At 32.4% G+C, this 8,122-nt stretch overlaps 1 long non-coding RNA gene across 2 annotated transcripts; it reads right to left on the reverse strand.

Moving 5' to 3' along the window:
• Window positions 1-2,527: 2,527 nt before the first annotated feature.
• LOC147816897 (uncharacterized) lies at window positions 2,528-7,828 on the reverse strand. 2 transcript variants are annotated; one of them, XR_015429457.1, is made up of 4 exons: window positions 7,491-7,827; window positions 5,707-7,420; window positions 3,483-5,636; window positions 2,528-3,386 (listed from the first exon to the last, which is right to left on the reverse strand). It is a non-coding gene; the product is annotated as an uncharacterized LOC147816897 (long non-coding RNA). The 2 variants fall into 2 exon arrangements; XR_015429456.1 differs by having other exon boundaries at window positions 3,483-7,420; window positions 7,491-7,828.
• Window positions 7,829-8,122: the final 294 nt, after the last annotated feature.

Below are 8,122 nucleotides of genomic sequence, written 5' to 3' on the forward strand. Positions count from 1 at the left end.
TATTCTCTTCATACGGGCCCCCTTGACCGACGGGGCCCCGGGGCGGTGCCCCTGCTGCCCCGGCGTAGTTACGGCCCTGGGGGGAAGGCATCGAAAAGCTAGAAGAGCGTTTGAATGAATGTATTTTTCTTGAAAGAGAAAAATTTATGAATAAGTGTGAGCCGCGATGCCATCAAATGAGCTGGTTCTAGTCACAGTCCCAGCGGTGGCTGGCTGGTGTAAATTCAACTCCCGGCCCGGTTGGAATCTTCTCCTTCCTGTCCTATAAGAGCTTCTTATGGTTATCCTCTTAATTTAAGGCAAATGGGGATTAGTTCCTCCACGATGTCTCAATGCATCACTCAAAAGTTTCTTTGTTGGGCTCAAAATGAGATGCCTGCGGAGTTGAATATTGATAGACACAAATTCAGAATTGGATAAACCGTTCAACGCTAATTACAATATAAATAGGTATGAAAATACTAAAATATTTTTTGCGCAAAATATATTTAATCATGTAAATTAAATGCTTTCCGTAAAATCTTCCTTACAATCTTTTTACTTTGAAAAGAAAAGAACTGTCGCAAATTTTTAAAAAAAAAGAAAAAAAAACTTAATTAGAATGATTATGTAAAATAATCATTCTAATTAATTCTGAGCATTTTAACTGAATCAAAAATGTCAACTATCAAAAATTCAACTTTAAAACTTGCTAGATATGAAAAAAATAAATTAAACAGTTTTCACAGATTGCTTATACAATTAAACTGCAACTATCAATTTAAAATTATATCATTGAAATATTCAAAAGTTGCATAATTGTATCATGTAATGAAATTATAAAACAAATTATAGGTTGAGAAAAAGGATTTTAATCACTAGTGAGAATGGAAATCATTTTGAATTTCTAGCAGATCTATTTTTCTAACAGATGGCAGCACTAATTATTAAAAATAAAAAGTGTAAAAAAAGTTTAAAGAATCTTTTGGTGCCATCTATTGTAGTAACAATTAAGCGTATTTTTACACAAATAGACATTTAAGAACAAAAATTAAATGTCTATTTATGTAAATATGCTAAAAAGATACTTTAGTTAAAAATATTATGATTTCTTAGAATGAAATAAAAAAAAAATTACTAAAGATGGATAACTAAAATGAAAGCATTAATTATTAAATATGTTTCATAATTAAAAACAAAAAAAAAGTATGTGCATTTGAAATATATTATTTGCCCTTTATTTTTAAAAGTTCTCTCAAAATCGAATGCTCTTTTAGCCGTAATTTTTCAATGCTGCTACTTTTTCAAAAAGAGTAATTCTTAAAATTTGTTCATGAAGAATGTGAATGGAAAAAAAAAAACTTACTTTGTACTGTACTAACTTTGTACTGTGCATATTATTTATTAAGCATGATTATTCTTTTTCATCTTATAATAGAAATTTTTATGCATCAACTCGTAAATAGAAATATTAATGATTTTCGTAAATAAAAATACAATCGGACCTCTATTTAACGAAGTCACCAAATCCCAATAATAAGTCCGTAATGGAAAATTCATTAAATCCAAAATCACCTTTTAAAATACTAAAGCAACACAAAACAGGTTTTAAATTCATAAACATTGGACAATTAAAACATCAATTAATGCACTTTTATCTTATCAACTAGTATCTACTCTTTATTTTACAAATCTTAAAATCTGAAAGGAAAGCAAGAATAAAGCAAAACATTATCCAGTGTTACACTATCATGTTATATACATTTTCAGCTTAAAAAAAAAAAAAACTAAATTTATGCATAAAATTATAGCTGCATTTATTATAAGAATAATTTTAAACATACATTACCACACGCGCTCTTAAGTTTAATTGCTACTGATAAAATCCGTTCATTTGAATTGAATTTTTCATTTGAAATGCAAACAAAGAGAGATTTTACTGCTTTTTCTAAAAGTGAAGTGGCTAAGAAAAACAATTCAAGGTCATTTCATTCGTAAAATGCTTTTAACAAGTTTGAAATGTTTTGGGAAATAGGGGGAGGTGGATCGCAAAGAAAAGTTGGATAAATTCACTCTGGAATTTTTCAAGTTATTTTACGAAGAAATTTCGAAAATGCTCCTCGAAAAAATTCGTAAAATAGAGAAATTCGTGAAATGGAAGTTCGTTCAATAGAAGTCCGACTGTATTTTATACAGCAACTCATAAAATTATAGATGCTGAAAAAAACCAATTATTAATCATCTGAATTGAATCTTACTGAATCGGAAACTTAAATATTGAAGTCATTCTTTCGAACAATTAAGATGTGCACTTCGTGGAAATTCGATCTATAACAAAAACTTACTCAATTTGATATCATTTATTTTGCTCACCTTACAGCGTTGAAACAGATACTACAGAAACACTTTTTGCCCATATGTACTTTTTTTTTAAATCTGAAAACAATAACATTAGTTTAATTATGTTCCCTTATCGGGAAATTTCAATCTAAATCTTAAATGAATCCTAGAAAAAAGATAGTCAAACAAAAAATAATCGAAAACTAAATTGCAAGTATAACACTTTTATTTTTAACTAATTTGTAATATTACAACACAAGATGAAATAGAAATTTAATCTGTACATTATGTAAAAAATTTAACACGAATTACAAAATTGAACTTCAATAATCCAATAGCAAAAATTTCACAATATCAAATACACGATATCAAAATTATACAATACAGCACCCTATCAAAATGCGCTACCAATTTAAATTGGATAAATTTGAAGCGGCAAACTACAGAAAAAACACATTTCAAATACAACACTTCAACAACAGCTATAACCCTTATGATCAATATATAAATATATTACATAGAATAGATTACATAGAGCAGAACATATTACATAGAATAGAAATATATTACAGTAAATTAAATGCTAAGTTTGAAAAACTTTGCTGAAAGAACAAAGCAAATGACAGGGACAATAAAAGCTTTGGTGACTGAGAGCAGTTAATCTGAAGGTTTGTTTTAAACTATTAAATCTGACATAAAAATGTGATAAACATAATTTTTCTCAAGAGACAAAAGAACACCTGGATCAAACTAGCCTTCATGGAGGACTTTGTTGCAACTAACCCGCATTCGCGTAACATGGAGAGGAAAACCATGAAAACCTCCCACGGTTAGCCCGACGGTGTTGGGATTTTAACCCACTATCAGTCTACCACTAAGGACATTTTATGTCAGCACTTTTTTCTGTGTGAGTACACGTTATACGTCAACAGCAGCAGATTCTGGCGAGTCTTAACTTGAGCCACCTCATTGGGAGGGTAAAAACGAATCTGTTCTTTTCCCATTTGGTAAAGACTGCAGAACAACTTCGAGAAGCTCTTTCATCTGGATATCACAAACTCATGAATCTGAAAAATTATCAATATTCAATTTTTGCAAAATAAGATTCAGTTTACATAGAGAAGGCTTTGGATAAGAGAAAAAAATAAAGGTTATCGTCTCACCTATTAGACCAGCAAGGAAACAAGTTCTTTTGTCGGAAGAAGTCATTCAGTTCTCGAGATAGAAAACTGCATGAAAAGCTGCACTAATTCTTTTTTCCGAAGCTTGTGCAGTTGTAGCTTCCCAAAACGTGTCCATCAGCCGCATATCAAGAATACAGTCAATTCTGAAAAATACAACACACACAAGCAGTATCTATGCACAAAAACAAAAGGAGAAATTAAACTAAAGCAATAAGGTAAAATAAACCAATATTTAAACCAGCTTCGAAAGAAAAAAAATACTCAATTAACTTTAAAAGTTTGAATTTTAAACCAGATTTAAGTACCTTTTAATGTTATCATCATACATATATATTATTGTACAGTGAGAAAACGCTACGTTGGCGTTTTTATACATTAATTTTCCTTTTGTGCTTTAATTTTCATTCAATTTTGAATGCTTTTGCCAATTACAGAAGATTTCTTAGAGTTAATTATAAGAAATGACAAAAGAATGCAAACAATCAATTAAGAGTTCCAGTTGAGTTTTAATTTAGAAACGAAACGATCAGAAGAAACTAAATCCATACTTAAAAATAATCATAAACAATTTCAATAATCTGCAAATTTAAAAAGATAAATGAAATAAGATCTTTAAATATGCTCAGAGATAAAAATCCATCAGAAATAGATTTAAAATAAAGTTACACAATTTAAATAACTTTGAATAATTTCGTTACAAGATTAATTGAATAATTTTAATTGAATAATTTACGATTTAATAATTATAGTCTTTCAATATTATGCTAAAAACTTAAATATAACAAGTTTTAAATGTAACTACATATTTTTACACAGATTTCTTACCTTGATAATTAGTGCTTCCATACATTGCAAAATAATAAAAACTAGTTTATACCTGCTTCAATCAACACTAGGTTTATTTCTTTCTCATAGAATCGAATTCTGTTGACTTAAAATGGGTTAACACTAAAAAATTTAATCCCAAAAAATTGACTCACTAACAAAAATTCGGTAATTAAAAATTAGCTTTCTTGAAAAATTCCGTTTAACCGTTTGAGTGCGGATGTGCCAAAAATGCGGAAATCTTGTTTTGAACCAAAAATGCGGAGACACTGCTGTTGGTTAGTATAGGTTGGTTAGTGGTTGGTAGGTAGTAGTTAGTAGTAGTTGGTTAGTAGTTGGTTAGTAGTGTTGTACGCATTTCATTCCGCACTCTTAGCATATATAAGAAAACTCTTCAGCACTCAAACGGTTGATAGTGAGAAAAGTGAAATTAAACTTAGGGTAATTCTAGGCCAAGTGAAACCTCATCAGAACGCATAAGCGATTTACTCTACAGCCGCTCGTGGGCCAAAGACTTTCGTCATTAATATCTTCAAATCGTTCCGTTTTCCATAGACACGTCTTAATCTTTACCATAAAAATGATCTGATGAAGTTTTAGCTTCCCGAAACGTGTCCATCAGCAGGATATCAAGAAGACAGTAAATTCTGAAAATACAAGACAAAAAATCTGGTCCTACGCACAAAACAAAAATAAATTAAAAATCCAAACCAATCAGAAAGAATAAACCGATAGTATAGATAGTGTTCTCTACACTAGGAATCACTGCAAGCTCTTGACTGACTGCACCTCCGGGTAGCTGTTTTTGAGAATTTTGAAGCCAAAAGGATCACAATAAGATGACCATTCTGGTTTGAGATGCTAAAAATGAAAAGCGCATTAAGTGAAAAGTTCTCGGAAGGAGAAGGAAGAGAAAAAGTTACCATCTTACCTATTAGGCCAGCAAGAATGCGAATGAGTACTTCGTCATTAATATCTTCAAATCGTTCCGTTTTCCATAGACACGTCTTAATCTTTACTATAAAAATGATCTGATGAAGTTTTAGCTTCCCGAAACGTGTCCATCAGCAGGATATCAAGAAGACAGTAAATTCTGAAAATACAAGACAAAAAATCTGGTCCTACGCACAAAACAAAAATAAATTAAAAAATCTAACCCAATCAGAAAGAATAAACCGATAGTATAGATAGTGTTCTCTACACTAAGAATCGCTGCAAGCTCTTGACTGACTACACCTCCGGGTAGCTGTTTTTGAGAATTTTGAAGCCAAAAGGATCACAATAAGATGACCATTCTGCTTTGAGATGCTAAAAATGAAAAGCGCATTAAGTGAAAAGTTCTCGGAAGGAGAAGGAAGAGAAGAAGTTACCATCTTACCTATTAGGCCAGCAAGAATGCGATTGAGTACTTCGTCATTAATATCTTCAAATCGTTCCGTTTTCCATAGACACGTCTTAATCTTTGCCATAAAAATGATCTGATAAAGTTTTAGCTTCCCGAAACGTGTCCATCAGCAGGATATCAAGAAGACAGTAAATTCTGAAAATACAAGACAAAAAATCTGGTCCTACGCACAAAACAAAAATAAATTAAAAATCCAAACCAATCAGAAAGAATAAACCGATAGTATAGATAGTGTTCTCTACACTAGGAATCACTGCAAGCTCTTGACTGACTGCACCTCCGGGTAGCTGTTTTTGAGAATTTTGAAGCCAAAAGGATCACAATAAGATGACCATTCTGGTTTGAGATGCTAAAAATGAAAAGCGCATTAAGTGAAAAGTTCTCGGAAGGAGAAGGAAGAGAAAAAGTTACCATCTTACCTATTAGGCCAGCAAGAATGCGAATGAGTACTTCGTCATTAATATCTTCAAATCGTTCCGTTTTCCATAGACACGTCTTAATCTTTACCATAAAAATGATCTGATGAAGTTTTAGCTTCCCGAAACGTGTCCATCAGCAGGATATCAAGAAGACAGCAAATTCTGAAAATACAAGACAAAAAATCTGGTCCTACGCACAAAACAAAAATAAATTAAAAATCCAAACCAATCAGAAAGAATAAACCGATAGTATAGATAGTGTTCTCTACACTAGGAATCACTGCAAGCTCTTGACTGACTGCACCTCCGGGTAGCTGTTTTTGAGAATTTTGAAGCCAAAAGGATCACAATAAGATGACCATTCTGGTTTGAGATGCTAAAAATGAAAAGCGCATTAAGTGAAAAGTTCTCGGAAGGAGAAGGAAGAGAAAAAGTTACCATCTTACCTATTAGGCCAGCAAGAATGCGAATGAGTACTTCGTCATTAATATCTTCAAATCGTTCCGTTTTCCATAGACACGTCTTAATCTTTACCATAAAAATGATCTGATGAAGTTTTAGCTTCCCGAAACGTGTCCATCAGCAGGATATCAAGAAGACAGCAAATTCTGAAAATACAAGACAAAAAATCTGGTCCTACGCACAAAACAAAAATAAATTAAAAATCCAAACCAATCAGAAAGAATAAACCGATAGTATAGATAGTGTTCTCTACACTAGGAATCACTGCAAGCTCTTGACTGACTGCACCTCCGGGTAGCTGTTTTTGAGAATTTTGAAGCCAAAAGGATCACAATAAGATGACCATTCTGGTTTGAGATGCTAAAAATGAAAAGCGCATTAAGTGAAAAGTTCTCGGAAGGAGAAGGAAGAGAAAAAGTTACCATCTTACCTATTAGGCCAGCAAGAATGCGAATGAGTACTTCGTCATTAATATCTTCAAATCGTTCCGTTTTCCATAGACACGTCTTAATCTTTACCATAAAAATGATCTGATAAAGTTTTAGCTTCCCGAAACGTGTCCATCAGCAGGATATCAAGAAGACAGCAAATTCTGAAAATACAAGACAAAAAATCTGGTCCTACGCACAAAACAAAAATAAATTAAAAATCCAAACCAATCAGAAAGAATAAACCGATAGTATAGATAGTGTTCTCTACACTAGGAATCACTGCAAGCTCTTGACTGACTGCACCTCCGGGTAGCTGTTTTTGAGAATTTTGAAGCCAAAAGGATCACAATAAGATGACCATTCTGGTTTGAGATGCTAAAAATGAAAAGCGCATTAAGTGAAAAGTTCTCGGAAGGAGAAGGAAGAGAAAAAGTTACCATCTTACCTATTAGGCCAGCAAGAATGCGAATGAGTACTTCGTCATTAATATCTTCAAATCGTTCCGTTTTCCATATGCACGTCTTAATCTTTACTATAAAAATGATCTGATAAAGTTTTAGCTTCCCGAAACGTGTCCATCAGCAGGATATCAAGAAGACAGTAAATTCTGAAAATACAAGACAAAAAATCTGGTCCTACGCACAATACAAAAATAAATTAAAAATCCAAACCAATCAGAAAGAATAAACCGATAGTATAGATAGTGTTCTCTACACTAGGAATCACTGCAAGCTCTTGACTGACTGCACCTCCGGGTAGCTGTTTTTGAGAATTTTGAAGCCAAAAGGATCACAATAAGATGACCATTCTGGTTTGAGATGCTAAAAATGAAAAGCGCATTAAGTGAAAAGTTCTCGGAAGGAGAAGGAAGAGAAAAAGTTACCATCTTACCTATTAGGCCAGCAAGAATGCGAATGAGTACTTCGTCATTAATATCTTCAAATCGTTCCGTTTTCCATAGACACGTCTTAATCTTTACCATAAAAATGATCTGATAAAGTTTTAGCTTCCCGAAACGTGTCCATCAGCAGGATATCAAGAAGACAGCAAATTCTGAAAATACAAGACAAAAAATCT

The sequence above is a fragment of the Parasteatoda tepidariorum genome, chromosome 1, assembly GCF_982258835.1.
Source record: "Parasteatoda tepidariorum strain Cologne lab strain chromosome 1, Ptep-v5.0, whole genome shotgun sequence".
Lineage (NCBI taxonomy): Eukaryota > Metazoa > Arthropoda > Arachnida > Araneae > Theridiidae > Parasteatoda > Parasteatoda tepidariorum.